Below are 24605 nucleotides of genomic sequence, written 5' to 3'. Positions count from 1 at the left end.
GTTTATGATATGTGACAGCAAAATATAAATAAGGTTAAAATTTATTTATCTGGCATATCAAAATAGGGGAAAGTAGAAGGGAAACCAGATAAATGATTCTGACTGAGTTTTATTCAGACACCAATGACTATTCAAATTATGAGTCTGATTAATCGTCAATATACTGATTTTGTATTTAAACTTGAAAATATTTCAAAAACAGCATGATTTTAATGTGACAACATGAAATAGAGAATATGAATAGCTGTGACCCAGTCTCTGAGAGTTAGTACTTGTGTGACTGTGCGTTGCCTGCTGTCTCTGAGCATCACTATCTTCATCTACAAAATAGAAACGATCATTATATTTGCTGAATCACTATCTTCATCTACAAAATAGAAACAATTGTTATATTTGTTGAATCAGTACATAATTGAACATTTGACATGGGAATGAAATTCAAGAACACAAAGAAGCTGTTTGATAATTAATCATTTTTATTAGTCCTAATAGTACTATGACATTTTAGTTGACTTTCTGTACATACTGACAGTTAGATAACATATTTTAATATGTAAAATATAATATGTTTTACATTAGAATTTAAATTTGATACATAATTTGGGGCGGTATTTTTAGTGAGATTTTTAGTTCAAATATTAAATTCACTAAATACACCTAAAATAATCTGATCCTTTTTTAGAGCTAGTTAGTCCTCATAGAGAACAGATATCAAGTGTCTAAGTGGTGTATTTTCAGTGCAAATGAGGATTTTTCTTTCTCTAGAAACTTAAAGTAAAACTCAGAGAAAAAAACACAATGTGACATTTGGGACTCTGATTTGATCTGCTAAACAAAGGCTATAACCCTTCAAGGAAGTCTTCACCCATTCTTTTGAAATACTTCTTTTCCAGAATAAGACCCATTTTTTATGGATGTATACTACTTCTCTATTATCTTTATCTTAACTTTTCAGTTCCATTTTTAGCCCACTATCTTTAAAGATTGCGTTCACATTTCTTTTTCACATTATATATGAGCATGTTGATTTTAAGTTAAAAAGATATTTGTTTCCCCAAGTTGTTCTGAGCAGTGGTAGAAGTAAATAAAAGATGTATTGAAAGATATTGGGAAGTTTGAGAGTGGATTTGTGGAATATATTATACAAATATTCACTGCATATACAAAGATTTGTGAATTTATATTAAAAACATTTAACTCCCCAAATTGAACCACAGTTTATTTGTTGGAAGTCAGAAGACTATAACAATAATACACTCCATAGATATTTAAATTACTTGAACAGCAAAGAGCTTTGCCTGCTCTTCCTTGAGTTAAATTTAATTTTTTGAAAGATTTACCTATTTATGCATACACAAACTGGGGTGTAGGCCAGAGATGTGGGGTGAGAGGATTCACCAAAGACAGAGTAGGAAACAGAACAGGTAGGTTGACTGAAATACACAGCTGAGGGGAGCAGTGAGTGAGACAGGAGGGGTCTGCTGTGCCATGTGGGTTAACTCCCTGGCTGGGGATTGAACTTGTGCTTCAGTAACTACAGATAGCTTCATTGTACTTAGCTTTAACTCCTTGAACCACCAGGTATGCATGGCGTAAATTTAATTTAACTGTTTCATGGGATTGCACTGTCAAACAGCTGTGATGGAATCTAGTCACAGTATGTCCCTAAAAAAACCCAACTCAAATTTGTATCATTTCATAATGTTCTGCCTTATTTTTTCCCGACAACATCCTAGTAATAGCAAATAATAATTAAAAGTATGAAAAAAATTGGGTTTATCATCTTCATAACAATCTCTCTTATGCAATTGTCCCTTTTCTTCTTTGCAGGACACAAGATATGTTTTCTTTTCTCAGATACATTCTTGCCTGGAAGGCTGCAGCAGTTTGCAGCAAGAGTGACTGAAGGCTTCAGAACTGAAGTTGAAGACTAGGGAACCACACTGTTTACCAAAAGGAAACGAAAGAAAAGTTGGCCACTGTTGACATTAAACCGATTGCTTTTATGATGTCGTTAGAAGGAGGAAAATGGTGCTCACAGATACATTCCAATGTGTGTGTGGTGGGTTGGAAAATGGATAGGAAAGAAGGAAGGCCGGGAGCTCCAGTGACCTGGATAAAGTTACTCGATTACAGCACTTCATTTTTCTCTAAATTACTGTCAAGTGAAAAAAAATTCTAAAAGCAGGATACACGGATGGAAAGAGTTCATAATTTGGTACCCTGTGAATTATTATGAAACTTTAAGTTCATGAAGAAAGAGAGTAATTATTAGCTTTGAAACAATCATTATTATTTTAATATATGAGATAAATAAGTGGGGTTTGAAAGCTATCTTATTGAATAGTCCTTCAATAATTCTTGCTGCATTCCTATTGAATTGGGCACAATTACAGTTCTGAAATGTGAAGCTATGAAAAAACATTCAGCACATGAGATGATCTACTCTGCACACAGAGCGAACACCAGCACTCACCACAAAGCTAGTAAGTGACTCACAGTAATAACCCAAGATTGCCCAGAGGGGAGAGAAAAACGTAAAATAATATTTTTGTTTTTCAAAATGTGGGTTTTCTTTCCTTCTCTGAGTCTCCCCTCTCATCACCGGACAAGGGGAAAAAACACGAGCGTCTGCAGAGAATACCACAAGATTAATTAATGACTTTTATGAAGGATTTGTGTAAATATTGCAGATTTTTATAAGGGAAAGGGTATTGACTTGTGTTGTATCTTATGCCCAACAATGTGAAATGACTTCCTGATGATGTTCACCTAACTTCCTGATGATGGTGTTAAAGGAGTTGGAAAATCCAAACTTTTCTTTGAAAATAAAGTTTCTTGCTGAGACAAAAGTTGGCTTTGTTTTGAAGTAAGCTTCCTTGAAACTTTCTTTGGTGGATGAGCTAATGTAATGATAATAAGGCAAGGAAGTTTCAAAAGTTGCAGGTTTTAAGTTATTCATTACTTCGTAATAGTTTTGATGATGTTGTGTCTTCTTTTATGAAAAAAATAGTTATTGCTATGATTAAAATTGGATGAGAAGACTGAATATAAATGTATTTAATTGAGTAATAACAAGCCCTATCAATTTCTGAATACTTTAGATGTGTTGATATCATTTTTTTTTTTTTTAAGAAAGAAATAAAACAAAGGAACTGACAAAACAAACCTGTGTAAACTGGCTGCAGAACTGAGGCCACTGAAAGGGAACGAACTGCTGGGGAGAGAGACCAGAGGTGGGCCAGGATCCAATGGACTATGTATGGTGCTGTGTAGCCATGTCTCTGCTGGTAGATGTGGTGTGGTAACATGCACGTGTAGGGGTGTGAGCCTGTACCCCTAAATCATATACAGTGTTGTAAACCAACGTACCTCAATAAACACCATTTTTTTAAATGTTTCACTCTTTGTTACATAAGATCTCAAAGAAATTACATATAAATTATCCCAGATATTGTGAAAATATTCCTGTGACGTAAAATAGCACTTTTGATATTATCTTTAGTTGTAAAGGACAAAAGATCTTAAACTAATGCAAACACCCCCTGAAATTAAAGTAATATATGAAAATTAATAGGTTTATGAACGCTCTTTGAGTTGAGGCAGAAAGGAGAATCTAATTTTGCTTTCCAAAATGGACTTCTTTCTGATTTTTTTGTTTTTCTTTCTTAACTATTTGCCCTTTAACTATGAAGTTAGTTAAAAGAACAGAAATTAATTTGTTCCTTTTATGCACTAGTGTAATAAAATAACCTAAAAAGTACTCTGTGTTCACCCTGCTGTTAGATTTAGTTATAATAGCACCAATTCTTAGATGTTTTTATAGCCAGTCCCTAAGATCTTCCAAACCAAGTTAATAAATCCTCAATAAGTTGTCTGACATTTTCAAGTGCTAAAATAGTTCAAATAGTTTCCTATATCCTGTGCTCCTCCTCCTTTTATTTCACATATTTGCTTCCCATTTATTAATGTCCTCTTTTTTATTTTTCTTCAAATACAGACGCTTTAGAAAATACATCCCTCTAAGAAATATTTGTTATACGATTATTTTTTTTATTGCTAGTTCAGGTTAATTTTACTGTCGGGTTTTTCTTTTCCTAGAGTAAGAAAATATTGAGGTTGTTCTTCTGAAAACTAGTACTAAATTGTATTTACAGATAAAGTAAGGCAACAGACATTTGTCTTTTTACTTATATTATTTTTAAACAGATTTCAATTACATATTCTTTTTGAATTTCTACGCATTTGGCCGAAAATGTCAAATGAAAAGACAGGGAATAAAGTTTTTTACACACATTTGTTTTCAGTCACACTAGAGAAAGAATTATATTGTGACTACTAATGTCATTTTTTTCTGCTTTTCTTTCCTATTATTCAACTTATTTTCACATGCATAATAGAGCTCCTTCATAATAGGAGACCCTGTCAAGATTCACTCATCACTCATCACCATTTTTAAAATTTTTACTGAGATAACATTGGTTTAAAAGACTATATAGGTTTTATGTGTACAGCATTATAATTTGACAAATTTCTATACTACTTTATGATCACCGCCTAAATTCCAGTTTCCATCTACCACCATATTACAACTCCCCTTTCCCCAATTAATCCACTCCCCTCCTCACTCTCATGTAATGTATTACATAGTCTACATAGAAAGTCACACACAAAGACAATATCCATCTTTTAAAATCTTACATTCACCAATAACTGAATAGTCCTAAAATAGGCAATGAAAGGTACCAAAGTTATAGAATGACCCACATTAACAGACTCAAGATTATAAATTCAAGCTCCAGAAATATAAAAGGCAACAAAAATGAAGGCTAGGAAAGAGGAAAAAAAAAGACTAGTAAATTTGGATATGTAATTTTTTTTATATTTACATGATGTCTGCTTTCAGATGTGTACAAGACAAAATAGGGCTCAAAAGTAATATCTCTTCTGTTTTCCTTCTACCCTCAAACATTTTGGAAGTCTGAGTAAGCCAATAATTGGACATGAAAGTCGTGCAAGAATTGTAATAGTAATAGGAAAAAGAGTATATATTTTTGCAAAACATTGCTTTTCGTTCCAGCAGGAGAAAATATGCACGACTGTTTATCTTGGTTTTGCTGCTCCTTTGCACTGTCCAACATGGGCTGGCTGTGTGGAGGGCTTTCCACAGTCACTTACAAGAGCTTCACTATTCGTTAGGGCAATAAGGAGATGCTTTTGAATGTGTTGAGTTAAAAGCTCCATTTAGTCTTTCACTCAATCTGCTTATGTAACTTAAATATTTTTAGTGCCCAGGAGTTCAAAGCAGCTAATGTGTTGTATTTCAGAATGACAAATAGAACACACTAAAAACAGCATTAGAATGTTTTCCTAAGCGAGTTTCAGGGAAATGTGTGGTGCTCTGAATGGAACTCCACATAGCATTTTGGCCATGGAGCATTTCCTTCCTTGTACTCAGGCCTGAATGAGTCATTGTGCCTGGCCTTCCCTGTTCCCCAATAGGTCTGGGCCTGACCATGAACAAGCATTTAGCAGAAGCCGAATTCATATGTGACTCCCAAGTGACAGAAAGGAAATATTCCTTCTGGTAATTTATTGATGAGCTAAGTCCAGATGTAGATGCCTGTTTCACTTAATAGGCATCTTCGCTGCTTGGCTCTTATCTTGAATAGCAGCCAAGGAATTCCTGCGAGGAGTTACCAAGAGAACAAACTCTTTCTTATTGAGGTATGAGATATGAATAGACTTGCAGAATTAATTCATTCTAGGGAACATATTAAGATGCCTTTCTACTATATACTGACTGTTACCAGGAAACTCTTTGAGATATTACCATATCGCAACAACATTCCAGCCATTTTTCGTTTCCAGAGCATTTAATTTTTGAAACTCTTATTAGTGAAAAATATCACTCAGCTCAGACTCACTTGGTCATGAGATCAGTTGGGACACAGAAGATCCTCTCTGGGGAAAGAAATTTTTATTAGTTATTTGTGTTTAGTAGATACCACCTACAAAATAAGAAATTTTTCAATACTGAATTTTATTCAAAATATTCTAAAACCTTAATTAACATAAAAATCTCCGAAATACAATCATAACACTGTTTTTATCACCCAAGATGCAAGGAATACATGTAATTCAATTGATCATCACCTATGTTTCAGACTACATGGTAGGTTCATTGAGTAAAACTGTTATTGAGTCATTTTTTAAAAGATTTATTTATTTATGCATACAAGAACTGGGGTACAAGTCAGAGGTGTGTGGAGGGGGGTGGTGGGTGAAAGGATTCACCAGAGACAGAGTGGGGAACAGAACGTGCAGATTGACTGAAATACACTGCTGAGGGGATCAGTGGGTGAGTCAGGAGACTCACTGCTGCACCATGTGGGTAGCTCCCTGGCTGGGGATCAAAGTACTGCAGTGGCTGTGATACCTTCATAGTGCAGTGTCTTAACCCTTTGCACCACCAGGGAGGTCCGGTGTTATTGAGTCTTAAAACCGAAAATTTTCAAGATAGTCATGCTTTCTGATTTTTTTTTTCTTGTAACAGCATCCTAAAATATAGTTCTATGCAAAGATTCTTTTCTAAGACATAAGTAAATCTCTATGGATTTTAAACCAAAATAATAACATTCTCCTATAGTTTTCTTTATAATACTTTGAGTTTTATTATGGGTAATTGTGGCATCTGGAACATTCTAGAGACTTTCCTGTCATTTCCTTGGTCTGAAAATCTTCAGTGTTGAATTTTTTTAATGTTAGATAAAATTCATTTGTGATCTTCATCTAACCTGTGCTCCTTTTCGTTGCAGAATACTAATCAGTTTTCTATCTCCTTTATAATTATTAGACTATTCAAATTTCTACTTAATTTTGGAAAAATTAGCAATTGAATTACCTAGAAAAACCTTGTATTTCCGAGAGGTTTTCAAATGTATTGCTATAAATTAGTATGTAGTAGTCATCTCAAAAATCCTACAAGCTTTCTTATGACTTTTTTATATCTTTTTTCTTCATATTCTTATAGCTTTCTGTCCTTAGTTTTATGTTCTCCATTAAAAAAAATTAGGCTGAGAGGTTAATTTATTGCTTGTCCTGTTAGCAGGCAGACCCCTTGCTACACAGCTCCACCCTTTACTATGTGGAGCCAGGAACCTGGAAACTCCCATTTCCATGACATTACAGTTACATTCTCAAACAACTACTTTTTGTATTTATGTATCTTTGATGGAGGACAAGGATAGAAAGTCTGGAAAGGAGGTACTGCAAGACTAGAACCTGACTCACACAAGGAGGTGGGGTTAGAGGGGATTAACGTGACCAATAACCCAGATATAGAAATCAAGACCCTTAGGTGCCAGTGCCTTATCACAAGGCATAAGATCCAGGCAGGATGAGATTGCTATAGGGAGTGGAGCACAGACCTGAGGATAAAGATATGGAGATTGGGCCCATTCTGGAATCTCTGGTCCTTTTCTAGTTTTGCCTACTCATCCAAAATCAGCAACAAACAGGAGACTCCATGGAGGAGTGAGCCCCTCCCAAAGAAAAAAGGACTATATCACTGTAGTCTCTGCACAGGCTCGGGGCAGCACTCTGTCTGCCCTCCTGTGACTATGCAGGTGCCTCTTTTCACCAACTCTCCTCTGCAGGGCAGCAACTTTCCTGCCTGCCCATGACCTGTACCTGCTGGGACTTCTTTTTACTGACCTCCCTCAGAGAGGCAGCTCTCCTCACAGCGGCGGCCCGCTTGCAACCATACAGGCCTCTCTTAGAAACCTGTCCTTTTCTGGGCAGCTCTTCCTGCCCGCTTGTGTCTGTGTAAGTGTCTTTTACTCTTCTGCCCCTTTCCCTAATAGACTTGCCCTTTAAATATAACTAACGTCTCTGCCTCATGGAGAAACTCGCCTGGGAACCCCCCCCCCCCCCCCCCTGCCGCTGAAACAGGAGCTCTGGTGAAACCTTTCCCAGAGTGAACCCAAGGACCTGCTCTCCAAACCCACGGACTCCAAAAAATGACATCAATCTTGTCTAACTATTCTCTCTCATATATACGCTTGTGTATATGTGTGTGTACATGTGTGTGTTGTATCTATAGTTTATTAGTTCATTAATTTTAGTCTTCTGGTCTATTTTGATTTTCTTATTATCAGTTTTTAATTACCTACTTTTACCTTTTAAAATGTTCCTTTTATAATTATTAAATCAATTAAAATGACACATTTTCCCCCTGAATATTGAATTATCTATATTCATTAGGCTTTAATATAAGCTATTTTCATTTCCTTTACTTCGTAAGTTGTACATGATCTTCTCACTTGATTCAAAAGTTTCTTAGTTGGGTGTTTTTTAAATCTCTATATAATATATTTTGGTCAACCCTATCTTATCTATTTTTAATTATATTAGATTATATTCAGAAAACACAGGCTGCAAGAACTCAACTATATACTACCAGTTCATGATTTCCTAGCAGCCAAGTAGCTAATTGAATTTGTGTAAATATTCCATGGTCTAAAAAATATGTATACTTTCTTTTTGAAAGTATAATGTTCAGAGACACATATCAGTGTATTATTTGTTATGTGCAAAATTTAGAAATGGATTATAAGTTTAGAGAAATCATTAATATGCTTAATTCATGAAAAGAAGTATGCAAAAAATAAAGATAAATTTTATACTGAGTGAAAAGGAGGATCAAGAAGAAGTAAGAATAAGAAGAGGACAGGCAAAGAAATTATCTTAGAATTTTATGCTACAGCTCTCTCCATTCTTTTCTCCCTCCTGGAGAGTGCATTTTTACCCCAGGGAGTAATGATTTTAACAATGAAGATTCAGCTTACTGATTTGTACTACTTTGAAGTGCTGAATCTGATATTTAAGACAATTTTTGCATGACTATAAAGCCCCAAAGTTCTCATTACATTAAATCTATGTCTTTTACAGGAAAAAATGTCCAAATACCAGTGTATAGGGTACCTTTAAAACAGAATTCTTTCCTGACACTAATCTTTTATTCCATAGTAGGAAATTCCAAAATGTTTAAACCACTCTTGTTACAGGGCAAGGAGAGGGGCATCCCAGAAACCCCAGACATGCCCATTCTAAATAGGTTCTGCCATCTGCGGCATCAAGAAAAAATATACTCTAGTGTACAAAACCTTTAATGGAAAGGAACTTTAATACAATTAGTGTACAACAAAGAAGAGACAAAGAATGTAGTTTCCTAACTCAGCACTCAAAGTTACCCATTTTCTTGTGGGTAAATACCCAGCCAAATAGGGTTGGCCCAAAGCAGGGCCACTGAGACTGGAAAGCTTTTCACAAGTTTAAGGCACCTTCTGGTGGCAGCCCATAGGAAAGGGGCAGAAGGGACCCAGCATATCTGGGGCAACAGGAACAAAATCAAGACAAACGTTGCCGTTGTTAACCTCCTCATGGTTCTTTCACCCACATCTGTTTCAACCAGTTCAGAACCAAGAAGCAAATGCAGCTTGTTCATGTCTTTCTGCTCCAATGTGCCTTCTCCAGGGCTCCTTCTGGCTCTCCATTCTTCCTGCTTCCTTCTCCATTCTTCTCTCCAGCCTCTTCTCCCTGCTTAGCTTCCCCCTTTCTTGGATGGGGCAGGGAACCTGAAATCGCCTCTTTCCCTGGGGACCACCCAGTGACACTCTGATGTTGTCAAGAATCTTTACTTGTGGTTAGAAACAATGATAATAACTTCCAAGTAATGTAACCCAAACATGCTGGTAGCATAATGTCCTGTAAAAGAACAAGCAGATACTGCCAATTTTATCATTTTATTGATAGCTGTCAAGGAGAAAGACTGACTGGAAACCTCTATTTCCTTTGTGTTCAAAATAACAGTTTAGTGTTTTTTTTTTTTTTGTTTTGTTTTGTTTTTAGCATTTGGAGAATTTACTAAATCCCATTCAAATCATTTTGAATGGATTTCAGTAAAGACTTTAAAAGTCACATCATCTTACTTCCTTTATAAAAGTAAAACTATATTCTTTCATTTTATGTGTTTATAACTACATATCTTATAATATTAAAATAATTATATATTAAATTTTTATAAGTGATTATATAAGCAGATAAAGTATGCCATACCATTATTCCTATAAACATATCAGCAAAATGTGGGATTGTGGTGGCGCATACGGTCTTCTCCAGATCATCAATGAAATTAGAGTCATTACCAATAATCTGAGCTCAGTGCCTTTGATGTGCATGGCCCTAAATTTGGCCAGAGTGGCAGGATATAACAATAGAACTTTAATGGCCTCATTTTCAGTGTAGGCTCCATGACAACAGATACCACAATTGAAAAAGAAGTTATCATAAAAGACTTGGAAAAAGCTTTAGAAGACAACTAATTATGTGTAATTTACTGACAGTTCAGCCTATAGAAAGGTTTGGAAAAAACGAAAACAGAATTGACATTTAGGAGGTTTTGGAGGGAGTTGGTGAGTTTTCAGTCCTATGACCCACCCCCTCCACAATAAGTGGCAACAGGAAATTTTCCTCCTTCTATTAGCCTAGGAAAATGGATGTCTATGGAAGAACAACCGATTGGGAGAACTTAATATATAGACACACAATTTTGTGGAGATAATTGTAGAGGGAGAAATAGCAGGGTGAGAAGGAATTCCTTCACAGGGGTGATGGAATTCACCAGAGACAGAGTGGAGAAGAAAAGGTGGATTTATTGAAATACCCTGAAAGGAAGCAGGGGTCAAGAGTGGGGAGGTCCACATACAAGGAGGATTTAGAACTCCCTTTTATTAGCTGTTTTTAAGGGCTTCTCATGACTAGGGGAGTCAGTTTTGGCCAGTTATTTGCTGGGAATGTCTAGTTATGGTCACTGAACTTTGACACAGAATGTGTCGTGGCCCAACTTTAGCATTCCTGAACCAAAGTGATCTGCCTGTGGCCTGTGCCCCATAGCAATCTTATCAATTCCCTTTATCTATTCAAGTCTCCCAAGCCTTCCTGCTGGGCAAAGAGTGGAGGCTTAGCTTTTAACCTTATTAAAAGATATCCAGACAATCATGAACATAATCAGAGTTAAGCTGGCATATTGAAAGGAATGGAGATTGAATGACTGGATCTTCTGATGGCTGATGCAGAAAAGGGGTCTTCCAGAATGTATTGGCACAAAGATGATTATTTCCCAACGTTTATATATGAACTACATTGAAGAGGATGCTGAGACAGGTTATTAGAAATTAGCAAATACCTAGAGGAAAACACCAACATTAATGTCAGGGGGGTGAGCTCTGATTTTTTAGAGGCTAAGAACAAAATTATAAGTAACCAGATAAAGATTCATTTATCCACATCCAAGGAAGAATCTGAAAGTAAAAAATGTCCACTAAAAAAGAATATTTCCAAGAGATTGAGGAGATATTATGAGGAAGATAGTTTGTAACAGTTTACTAAATGCTTGGTCAATAAACTAGTGCCCTCTTGGCTGGTGCTTGTCAAATCAGGTCTTCCCTGACACCATCCCTCTTCCACCTCTTCCCCTGCAGTTTAGAGGGAAGAAGCAGCTAGCCACCCATCAGTGAAAACAAAATGCTAAATATGTCCTTTTCCATTTCAGATATCAATGAATTTTGAATGGATCTGAACATCTGAATTTTTAAGCCCATACTATATGAAGGGCATTTTATGGCTTTTTTTTTTAAGATTTATTTATTTATTTATACAAGCACTGGGTACAGTCAGAAGCACGGGAGGGTGAGAGAATTCACCAGAGCCAGAGTAGGCAGAAGGACCAAAGTACACTGCTGAGGGGAGCAGAGGGAGGCAGCAGAGGTCCGCGCGCCATGTGGGACCCTCGCCCGGTGGCCGGGGAGAATAAGGATCGAACTGGCGCTGCAGAGGCTGCGGGCAGCTTTGCAAACCAGCGCTCAACCGCTGCGCCACCGGGGAGGCCCCATTTTATGGCTTAAAAGAGCTAAGAATTCATAATATTTGCCCAAATTTTTACCCTGGGAATAATCAACATCATAAATTTAATGAAATTAAAATGAAAATGATTTCTATTATACTAATGAAACACTTTAGCACATTATTACAGTTTCAAAGACACATTTGAAGAATTTTGAAATGCTTTACATAAACAAAGAGTTTGTCCACACAAACAATGAATCTTGTTAGAAATTTAATAACATGTTTGTGAAGTCTGTGATTATTTTCACAGTTAATATAAGCTTACTTTTTCTAATGAACACTGACAAGGCAAATCCGGATGGGCCAGGCACAATAAAACATATCTTCAATTGGAAACTAATTTGAAATTCATTTTGCTGCAAACTAACTTATGTCACTTTGTTCATATTGACACTACACTACCTAACAAATAGAAATGATTTTGGTTAAGTTTAGAGTAGTCATTCTCATAACAATATAAACACACTTTAAAAAAGAATTTAATTCCCCATTGCTATTTCTCTTGTCAATAAAATCCAACTACTAGTTTCAAGATTTTTGATAATACTTTTTTAAGTTTAGTAAATGGGGATGCTTAATGTTTATATTCCACATCTCCATAGTGCTTCATGTGCTTTGGTGACACTCTGGAACCTTATAGCACTAAGCATCATGGTTTGGTGTTTGAAATGAGAAGGTGATCTCCTTATCATCACCAGAGGAAATTTAGTTTCTAGAGCAATAAACAACCTTTTTGATAGGGCCTATAGAGAAACCATAACTTGGATTCTGGGGAGATGCGAAATAGCAACATTTACCATGAGTGTACAAAGCTTTTAAGTTTCTCCTTTGCTTCTGAACATTTGGTCCTCAGGGATTCTATTTATTATCTCTTTATTTTTCCAATTTGTTTTCTTTCTCAAAATTTGTATTGAAGTAATATCTCAGAGACCCATTTCATGGTAACATTTAATGTAGCTCTACTGAATTTTTTTTAAGGATTTATTATTTTATGCATACAAAAACTAGGGTGTAAGCAAAACGTGCAGAGGGTGAGAGGATTACCAGAGAGAGTGGGGAGCAGAACAGGCAGATCTACTGAAATACACTGCTGAGGGGAGCAGCAGGCGAGCAGCAGGCCAGCGGGTTGGCCAGAGAACAACTCATGCTGCAGTGGCTGGCAGTAGCTTAGTAGTGCTGTCTTTAACCCCTTGCGCCACCAGGGAGGTCTTTCTGCTACTGAATTTACCTTTTCCACAAAATACTGTTTCTCTATTGTATTTGGAAAGTTCTATTGAAGACAGTAATATTCTGTTTACTCACTTGAAAGTAATAGATGGTCAGTTGAATATAGAATGGCAGAAATAAGGTCAGAAGAGAGAGATCACTTTTCATTAACATCCATTCTTTTTAGAACATCTGTAATTTTACCTGATGAGAGAGCATAACACTTCTATCACACTCAGTCAATAATGTAATGGGAACGATTCATTATGAAGTCTTATTAAAAAGTTGGAATTATTGAAAGATTTTTTTTTAAAAAAGGGGACTGATATACTAAAACAAGAAAGAATTATGGCAAGAAGGCTATGATTTTTATATGTCAAGGGCATCTAAAATAAAACAGTGGGAAAAGAGAACAGAGACATAGGTACTTGCTTGATGACTTTGGGAGGGGAATGAAAATGAATAGGAACTAACTAAATACTCTGAACAAACTAAGAAGAATTGTCATTCATTGTATGTGAATATGATGTTTGACATACATTGTTCAGGGTTTTTATTCTGTTATTATTTTTGAATAGCAAATATTTTGGCATATTTGCTAAATAACACAATGAGATTAAGGGCCTCCCCGGTGGCACAGCAGTTGAGCGCTGGGTTGCGAAGCTGCCCGTAGCCTCTGCAGCATTGGTTTGATCCCCGGCCAACGGAGGAAGGTCCCACATGGCACGCAGACCTCTCCTGCCGCCTGCTGCTCCCCTGAGCAGTGTACTTCGGTCCTTCTGCCTGCTCTGCTCCCCGCTCTGACTCTGGTGAATTCTCTCACCCTCCTGCGCTTCTGACTGTACCCAGTGCTTGTATAAATAAATAAATAAATAAATCCTGAAAAAAAAAGAAAAATCTTTATAAAAAAAAACAATGAGATTAAGATAAATGATGGCACAGGTCACTGGTGTCCTTATAGATATCATTCCACATATTTATCAATTATTAACAAAGAGGTTTGGAAACTTCAATTATAATAGTGGATTTGCCAACTTGCAATTTTATCAGTTTTTGCATCTCATAGGTTAATATGTAAAATATTATCAAATTACAAATATTAAAATATATGGGGATATTTTTAAAAAAACTTGTTGTAATAGCATTCCATAAAGTATATACATGATCTGTTGCTATATTTGGAAATCAAACTTTTAGTTACTATTTCCCTTATTTTAAAAATTATAATAGGAAAATATAATTTTTATAGTTTTATTAAATAAGTTTGAAATATATTTTATGTTTTCTTTATTTCAAATCCTTAAACCCATTCAAAATTTTAAAAATTCTGTTAGAATTCTGTTAGAATCAATTCATATCAAAAAGAACATATAGGGCCTTCTTGGTGGCGCAGCGATCGAGCGCTGGGGCAGCGCCAGTTGGATCCCCAGCGCTGGGTGCGGGTCCCACATGGCACGCAGACCTCTCCTGTCGCCCGCTCCTCCCCTCAGCAGTGTACACCGGTCCTTCTGCCTGTTCTCTCCGCTCTGCCTCTGGTGAATTCTCTCACCTCCTGCGCTTCTGACTGTACCCAGTGCTTGTATAAATAAATAAATAAATAAATCTTAAAAAAAAAAAAAGAGCAGATAATAGGTTTTTTAAGCAGTTCTAAAATGTTTCACAAGTATTTACAAACAAGTTATTCTCAGAAGAAAAATGAATGCATATAGATTGTGAAAGAACAGATTCACACATTTCACATTGATATATAATAATAAGGAATGCAAATGGCATGCTTATGAGAAGTGAAGGATAATTAAAGTATTCAAAATTAATACATAAATGTCAATCTGACATTTACTTTTCCATTTCTTTATTTTTTTTTTTAGTTTTGTAAGGATTTTTTTCAAAGCTACTTTCTTTTAAATACCTATGTAGGCGATAGTTCACCAGACCAAATGCAAATTTGTCCCATAATCTGCTCCATGGACTGAAAGTGTGACCTTCAAATATCACTAATCTTCTAAAGAACAAGATAACAGGAAAACAGAATATCACCTGAAAGGAGATTTTGAGAAAAACATCATTTGCAAGTTAGTATTTTTAAATGAAATGTCATCAGCATGAAAATGAGCTCCAACTTTCAATTCAAGGATCACTGATCTATAGTTGAAAAAGGAACAACCTTTCAAAAAAAACTAAAGAATTCTTTGTTTGCATATTTGCAAAACAAAATACAGGTCTAAGATATTTGGTAGAACCAGCAAATGTATACTTTCTCTCCAAATTGAAATAAAGAGCTCTATAACCACAATTTAATTCTTTGTATAGGTCTTTGTGCACTGTTGGCCCTGTTTTTCATCTTGATTTTTTATACCTAAAGAAGTTTGGTTGTAATTTTTTGTATATAACAAAATTAGGAATACAACTGTCTTAATACAAAAAATATTTTAATGTTATTCACATAATGAGAAATATACAATAATGATATTCATCTTTTATTTATCCTGAGAATAACAATTGTGAAAAACTTTCACATATCAAAAGTATAATCACTTAAGTTAGTTTCTAAATAAAAGTGATTCTGTATTAATTTTGAAAACAGAAAAGAACATTCAAGGGCTTGTTTGTTTCTTTGTTTTGATGGTCTAGATATGCTGTTATTTGTTTGTCTGAAGGCTGAGATTTCCAGAAGATAGCTTACAATGAAAATGCTGATCTGTTAAGGGGAAAGGAAGTAGTCTTGATAACCAGAAATTACTAATTACTACTTAATAATGTGGTGTTCCAGAAAACTCATTGATGTAAAGCATTTATAGTTGTCCATGCTTCTTTTTTGGTATCGCAGCAGGAAAAGCCCTTCATCTCCTAAACTATCCTATTACATCAACTGCAACAAACAACTATAACTTAGAGGAAGAGATGGAAAAACAAACTCTGGAAACCAAGATAAGAGAGGAAGACTAGAAAATGTCGACCTCAGATGAGGGATGATTTGGGTGATGATCTTGCCAGATGTTCTAATTTCAAAATCAACTTGTGATTTTGAATTATGTTTTCATGACTATCCATACATCTATCAATTAATCTAGTTCCAAAAGTTTAGCTTTCTGTCAGCCATAGTTTATTTCTTTGAAATTCTCAATAATTTCGGTATAGAAGGTGTATAAAGATTATTGATGACAAACACACAGCTAATATATCCAATGGTGAAAAGTTGAGAGACATTAGGGATAAGGAAAGTGTCCATTTTCACCACTCTTGTTCAACTAGTACTATACGTCTTGACCAGAAAAACTGGGCAAGTAAATGATAGGTATTTGAACTGGAGCAGAATAAATAAATTATCTCTATTTATAGATGACATGAATTTTACATAAATAACCTAAAAATTCCTTTAAAAAAACTTTTAAAACTAATAAAGAATTGCAGTAAAATTATAAGATAAAAAATGAATTGCATTTCTATCTACAACCAATGAACTATTAAAAAAGAAATTAGAAAAGAATCTCATTTTTAATAGCATCAAAAACATTAAAAGACATGACTAAATTCTAAAAGGTGAAAGATTTGTACCTTAAAATCTATAGGACATAGCTGAAAGAAATCACAAGTAAATAGAAAAAATTATTTGTGGATCAGAATTACTATTGTTGAAATAGCCTCACTACCCAAGTCTATCTACAGATTCAATGCAATCCCTATCAAAATTACAATGGCAGTTTCACAGAAATAGAAATGTTTCACCCAAATGCTTGCCATTTGATGGGCCCTTAGGTTTTTTCCAGGTTTTGGCTAGTATAAATAATGCTACAATAAACATAATGGTGCACATATCTCTTTCAGGGAGTCTTCAGGGAGTCTTTTTGTGTTTTTCAGGTAAATACCTAGAAGTGCGATTATTGAATCAATATAATTTCTGCTTTTAACTTTTGCAAATTCTCCATACTGCTTTTCATAGTGGTTTCACCAAGTTACAATTACATGTACAGTGTGTAAGTGTCCCCTTCTTTCCACATCCCCTCCAAAACTTGTTTCTTATCTTTGGTAATAGCTCTTCTCACATTTATACAAGAATATCTCAAAGTTGCTTTGATTTTCATATCTCTGATAATAAAGATGAAAATGAAAATATCTTCTCATATGTCGATGGGCCATCTGTATTTTTCTTGGAGAAGTGTCAGCTCATATTCTCTGATCATTTTTTATTTATATTGTTCGTTTTTATTATTGTTGAGTTTTAAAACTTGTTTGCACATGTTGAGTATTATCCCCTTGTCAGACATATAATGTACAAATATCTTGTACTATTCAGTAGGTTATCTTTTCATTTTGATGAAAATTTCTTTTTATGTACATAAGCATCTTAATTTGATGTAGCCCCATTAGTTAATTTTTTTATTTTCCCCTGCTGTTGGACTTGAGTCCCCAAACACATCTATAAAATTGATGTTAAGGAGTGCATCACCTACGTTTTCTTCTGTTTATTTTATGGGTTCAGGTCTGAATCCTTTCAAGTCTGAATCCTTTTTGAATTTTTGCATTTGGTGTTGGAGGTTTAGCTCTTTCTTTTCACATGCCCATATAAAGGGCCCAACACCATTTACTGAAGAGATTTTCCTTATTTTATTGTAACTTTCATTAGAAGATAAATATGTTAAAGATTAGGTAAGCTCAAGTTATTGCCCAATGAAGTGTTACCTCTCATTTTTTTGTTTTAAAATAAACATAATTTAAATGTTTTCATAAGAATTTATAATTGTTCAAGTTTTTGAATAACATATAAACTTATAACTAACACAAAATAAAGATAATGAAAAATATTATTAGTCTCCCAATTTTCCCATTTGTCCATTGCAATCAACCCCTAACCAACAGCATAAGACAAACACTAGTCTGTATTCTATACCTATACTTTTTTGCCTTTAGAATGTCTTATAAGAAATTCAAATAGTGTATAAAATATAAGAATTTATCAGATCTGTGTTTGAAAATATTTTTCCTGCTTTTTGGGAAGCTTGTTTTATCACCCTTTTAATGTCTGGAACAGCAGAATTTTCATATTGATGAATTCTTCATTTTGATGTATCATATTTTTTTGTTTTAATATTTTATTTTATATAATTCTTACATAATTTTATATTTTTGCACAATGTATGCATTTTCATTTTGGTTATATTCCCCATACAATTGCACCCCCCCTTATTTTGACCCTAATCCTCCCCCCCAGCCTTCCCCTCCCCCCCCCTATTTAGGTTTTCTAGATTCCTGCTATGAGTGAGACCATCCAGTATTTTTCTTTTTCTTTCTGGCTTATTTCGCTGAGCATGATCCCTTCTAGCTCCATCCATGTTGTTGCAAACTGCGTGTATTTTGATGTATCATATTTTTTTCTATGAATCATGGTTTGGTGTTACATATAAGCAATTTGTATTTAAATGCATGTTTTATCCTAAAAGTTTTATTGTTTGAAGTTTTATATTTAGGTCCAAAGTAATTTCGAGCTAATTTTATATATGGTATAAACTATGGTTTAATTGTGGTTTTTTTTTGTTAGTTTTTTTTTGCAAATGGATAACTGACACTGTTCTAGCCCTACTTGTTGAAACTGTACTACCCTTTGTCAACAATCAAATGAACATACATATATCGGTTATTTTTGACACTTCATTCTGTTCCTGTGACTATTTTGTTTCTTTCTTTTTATCAATTCCCACTATCTTGATTCCTGCAGCTTTATAGAATGAGAAAACCAAGTTTGTTCTTTTTTCTATAAATGTTCTGGAAGTTTTAGCTCCTTTGCCTCCCATATAAATATTAAAAATACCTAGTTGGTTTGGTCAAAAATTTCAGATTTTGCTTGTAATTGCATTGTATTTATAATTCAGTTTGAGAATAATTAAAATTTTAACAACACTGAGTCTTACAAACCTTGAATGTGATATATTTCTTTTTAATTAGTTCTTATTTGATCTTTCATCAGTGCTTTTGCAGTTTCCTGCATAAAGAGCTCATACATATTTTTTATTACTGTAATGTCTATGTATATTTTATAGCATTTGGTAATTTATAAATGGCCCCATTTTATTTCATTTTCCAATTGTTACTACTACATGAAGAAATACAGTTGATGTTTGTATATTAATCTTATATCTTATGACTTTAATTAGGAATAATGTAAAATTCTGAGATCTGAGAAAAAAAGTGCTTTCCTAAAGAATACTGAGACTCTTTAACCCATAGATTCCCAGGATCATCTTTAACAAAAGACAGCTTTTACTTTTTTCCTTGAGGAGAGTAGCTCTTATTTGCATAAATATCCTTCAAAAATTACTTAAAGAATAATACTTGTCCTCCTCAAGATGCATCTCTGCTTCACGTCACTGCCTCCAGGTCAGAAACCAGTCATATCGCAGAGTACCACAAGTGTAGAAAGAGTTATTTGTCCACAAAGAAACATTACATATTAAAGCGCCTTTGATAACTAATATGTCCAATCCATAGTGGGTCCATTGGGTCAGCAGACTTATTCTATATTTATTTCCATCATCTACAAGTACATATATTTTATAGCTCCATAGAATTCATGTTTGTTCTTTTACTGTATAATATTACCCTCATTCAAGATAAAATAAAATTACAGAAGGGATTTCATAAATTAGTGGGACTCTTAAAAATCTTGAGTGCAGGGAGGATGAACACCACCATTTCACAGCTAAAGTCGTCAGCATATCCTCCACAAAAACAAGATTGATCGTGGTGAATGATTGTAGACCTGTATAGTGCTAGCTCTATCTACAGTTCCAATTGCAGTTATCCTTAATGGAATGATGCATACAGTTTTTTGACACTTTGTGTGCAGTCACTGACCTAGAAAGTGAGTTCTCAAAATATATCAATAAAGAAAATCAAAATAGTCTACTTTTACATGAAAAGGGTAGAAACATGCTTTCATTGCTTTAACACAGTACCACGTACAATCTACTCTTTGTAAATATCTTCTGGAGGAATTTTATTTTGAAATTCTGTAGAATACAGAAATAGTATACTTTACAAATACATGTGTATACTTAAACATATAGTGAAAAAAGATGAAATAGATAAACTGTCAAATATTTTCCTTTTCATCATGACAATGTGTTTCCAAATAAATTCAGATATCTAAATGCAACCACCTAAGGATGCTATATATTCAATCTCCCTGGTTTCTACATTTGTTTTAAATATTTTGAAATCTTTTGTTTCCTTACATTAGGAATCAAATATATAAGTCGGTTTAAAGGGGAATCCTTTTGAAAAAGTAATGACTTTATAAGTAAAGGGTAAACGACTTTTATGTACTCAAACCATTTTTTTTCCCACTGTAATGTAGCTAAATACACTAACAAATAATATAAATATCTTAGGCCATCATCTCAAGGATTTATATGTTAAGTTCTGGTATATTTAAAAATTCATTTGAAAAAGATTGTGGAAGACTATCTGATATACTAATCTATAGTTTTGAATGGAGAAAAGTTTATCACTGATTACAGTGACCCTTCTATTTGTGAAATCTGAAATGCATGTAAGGTTTGCGTCATCAATATGACCTTTTTATCATTTGGCAGAAGAGCCTGGTTATTTTTAGCAGCTTCAAATATCAAGAGCTTCATGGCTTCCTTTTCAAATCCAAATAACAATAATATACTTTTAAAGAAAAAAAAAAGTCACATATTTGAAAAATAGCAACATAAGATGCCCTGCTCTTTCAGTGTATTGTTTTAAAGTATATCTTAAACAAAGACAAGCATATTACTGAAATTTACAAATCACTTATTTTTTGAGTCCTTTCCTTCAATTTCATTCCATGTCAATAAAAATCCCTTCTCTCAAGTCATTGAAAGATTAGGGAGCAATGAGTTTTAAGCACATATATTAGGTAATGAGGTTTATTGGTCATTCCTTGACCTTAGTGTACTTCCTCCTTTAGAGCACTCAAGAGTAGGGCTCTCTTTCCTGGCATCCCTACAGGACATTTCTTCATTGATTGCAAACTTGTTTCATTAACTTTCCACTCAGATTTCTACAGGTGATTAAATCTACTGTGTCACTTAAATCTGCCCCTAGTCACACTAGTAGTTAAATTTATTTTCCAAAGCAGTTAGGGTTCTTTTGTTTTCTTTCCTTTATTCTCACGCCAAGTCTTCAATGGAAGGGATTGAAGGTGCTTAGAGGCTGCAAAGTCTGTGCCCAGCTCCTCTGGGATCCAAAGGCTCGTCTTGGGTAACCAGCAGTGAGGAAAGTAAACAAAAATAAACAAATAGAATATCAGCACAAAGAAACTAATCAATACAAGAAAGTGAACAAAATTAGAGACAGATTTTTAAATTTTTTCCATCTCAGCTTTTCGTGAGAAAACACACAGGCATTGAGAAATAAATTTAAAACAGGAAATCACCATTTATATCTAACCTAATCAAATGGTTTTCTTAAAATATCCATGTTTCCTTCAGAAAGTCAGGGTGTATGATAATTGCATTTTGAGGCAGAAGTAGGCAAAGACCTTAATAAAATATGCACTGCATCTCCTATTTTAAAATTAAAAAGGTATGATTAGCACTGTTCTGAACACTTAGATTAAATGTGATTTTTATCTCTCCATGTGAATATTTGGTCAATAATGAGGGATCATGTTATTTTCTGAAATGGTTGTCAACTTCCTATCCATGTAGATGACAGATTAACACATATTGTTCACTGTACATCTTCTCATGTCCTTCACTGACCTCCATAGGGATTGTCAATTGAACAGTCTGTTTTAAAAATTCCCTCATTGAGAAAATAGTAAAATATTTTTTTTTTATTGATTCCATTATTTGTTCCTATTTGTCTGTTTTCCATTGACGTTTGCAGGAGAAAGTATATTACTATGTTAAGAGGCAAACACCTAATTTTGAATCTTCCTTTTTTTTTAATATTCTATTTTTTTTTAATAGAGGCATGTTTTATTTATTTATTTGTTTGTTTGTTTTTGTTTATACATGCACTGGGTACAGTCAGAAGCGCGGGAGGGTGAGAGAATTCACCAGAGCCAGAGCGGGGAGCAGAGCAGACAGAAGGACCGAAGTACACTGCTGAGGGGAGCAGCGGGCGGCAGGAGAGGTCTGCGCGCCATGTGGGACCCTCCTCTGGTGGCTGGGGAGCAGCGGGGGATCAAACCGGCGCTGCAGAGGCTGCGGGCAGCTTCGCAACCCAGCGCTCAACCGCTGCGCCACCAGGGAGGCCTTGAATCTTCCTGTTAAACCCATTTTTTTTAAATCTGGAACTATTAATTTGGAATCTGCCTTAGCTCACTCATTTGCAAAGAAAGGGTACCATATTAATTTTACATGATTAGTGCATAACATAAACCAAAAATATAAGTAGTTGTACTTAGCATATTGACCAGTTTACTAGGTTCTCAAAGCTACTAATTTTATGATTATAATCATTATAATTATTATAAATATTAGCTTTAGTGTTTCAGTTAGAGACATTCTCAGACCTAATTTGGTAGGATATTAGCATTAAGCTCTGAGGGAGATCTAGGGACCCACACAGAATCATGGTGGTGCTTGCGCCTTTCAAAATCAGTGAGGTTTGGTATTGGATGCCCACAATGGCAAGTGTAAGGCAAGGGCATTATACATCTGAGTCTATCTACAAGGTTTCTCATAGTTAGTATCCATATGATAATTTATCATGCATTTTTTTTAAAGATTTATTTTTATTTATACAAGCACTGGGTACAGTCAGAGAGGGGAACAGAACAGGCAGACTGATGAAATACACTGCTGAGGGGAGCAGCGGGCGCAGCAGGAGAGGTCTGCACGCCATGTGGGACCCTCACCAGCGGCCGTGGATCGAACCGGCACTGCAGAGGCTGCGGACAACTTCGCAGCCCAGCGCTCAACTGCTGTGCCACCGGGGGAGGCCCATATCATGCATTTTATAGATTATTCATTTTTGATATTTTTAAAAGTGATTCCCAATAAGACACATAAGTTGTCTTTCAACTAATCTGTCATTGATTTTAAGAAGCATCATTATTATATATAACATCAAGAAGGAAAGAAGAAACACCACCAAATTAATTATGACAGTGCTAAAACACCATTTATTATTTGTTATTTTGACTTCAGAGATGTTAAATTATGAAAAAAATGTGTCTCTAGAGCAGGTAATATGTGTATTAAGGAATGATCGTATATACATTTCCATTTTAGATTTCTGAGATGTTTGAGAATACAAAATGAGCCATACAAATATTAAAAAACACCTTAAAGGCAATGTTTGGCAGGAAAAAGTATTCAGTAATTTGTAAACTCAACAAGTTAGCTGCTAGGTAAACAAATAGAGAATGTATTGGATAAGCACAATTGGACACCTTTATTTTCTTGGCCAATCATTCTTATTGGACAACTTTATATCCCTGATACTTTAAGAATAAGACAACATAAAGCAGAGTACTTGCTCTTTTTATTTACCAATAACTTTTGATCACATCCATGAATGTCTTTTATACTCTTTAGGCCTGTTAAGCAAAATCTCAGCAGGTTTTTTTTATCACCCTTGTTTTTGCTTTAACCTTGCTCAAAGGCTGTCAATACTCAAGAGATAACTTAGGTTAAGAAAGTTCCTTGGATAGTTTCTTGTTGCCTCATCTTTTTAATTTTTTTTTTTTTACAGATAAAATAATATGCATGAGATATATTTTAAATGCCTTGCATTTTAATTTTCCTCCTTCTATTAAAGAAAAAGAAACAAACAAAACTCCCCAAAATCTTGAAAGGTGTTAAAATTTGCCATGCAAATGTTTTACCAGTTAGTGACAGAACTAGAATGTGGACACAATTCCCACAAGTCTGACCATCGTAATCTTTCTTTGAGGCTACATTGTATATTATTTTTTCAGGGACACAGTAGTTCTCTATCTTCCTGTGAGGTATTGATCTCATGCTTATAGATTATGATTTTCTTATCAACACTGAATGCATCAAAAGTTGATTTACACATGGTAATAGTCACCACCTACATTTTCATCCTTTTTTTATATGAACATTAGAGCTTTCATCAATCTTATGAAAAATAGTCTCTGTACTTGACGGCTATTTTTTTTTTTAAGATTTATTTATTTATTTATACAAGCACTGGGTATAGTCAGAAGCGCGGGAGGGTGAGAAAATTCACCAGAGCCATAGCGGGGAACAGAACAGACAGACCGAAAAATACACTGCTGAGGGGAGCAGCAGGTACAGCAGGAGAGGTCTGCTCTCCATGTGGGACCCTCGCCAGCAGCCAGGGATAGAACCAGTGCTGAGGAGTCTGCGAGCAGCTTTGTAGTCCAGCGCTCAACCGCTGAGCCACCTCGGAGGCCCAACAGCTATTTTTTATCTAACACTCTACCTCTTAATTGCATCTTGGGAAACATG

The sequence above is a fragment of the Talpa europaea genome (assembly GCF_964194135.1).
Source record: "Talpa europaea genome assembly, chromosome: 2".
Taxonomy (NCBI): Eukaryota; Metazoa; Chordata; class Mammalia; order Eulipotyphla; family Talpidae; genus Talpa; species Talpa europaea.
This window is presented reverse-complemented; position numbering follows the sequence as displayed.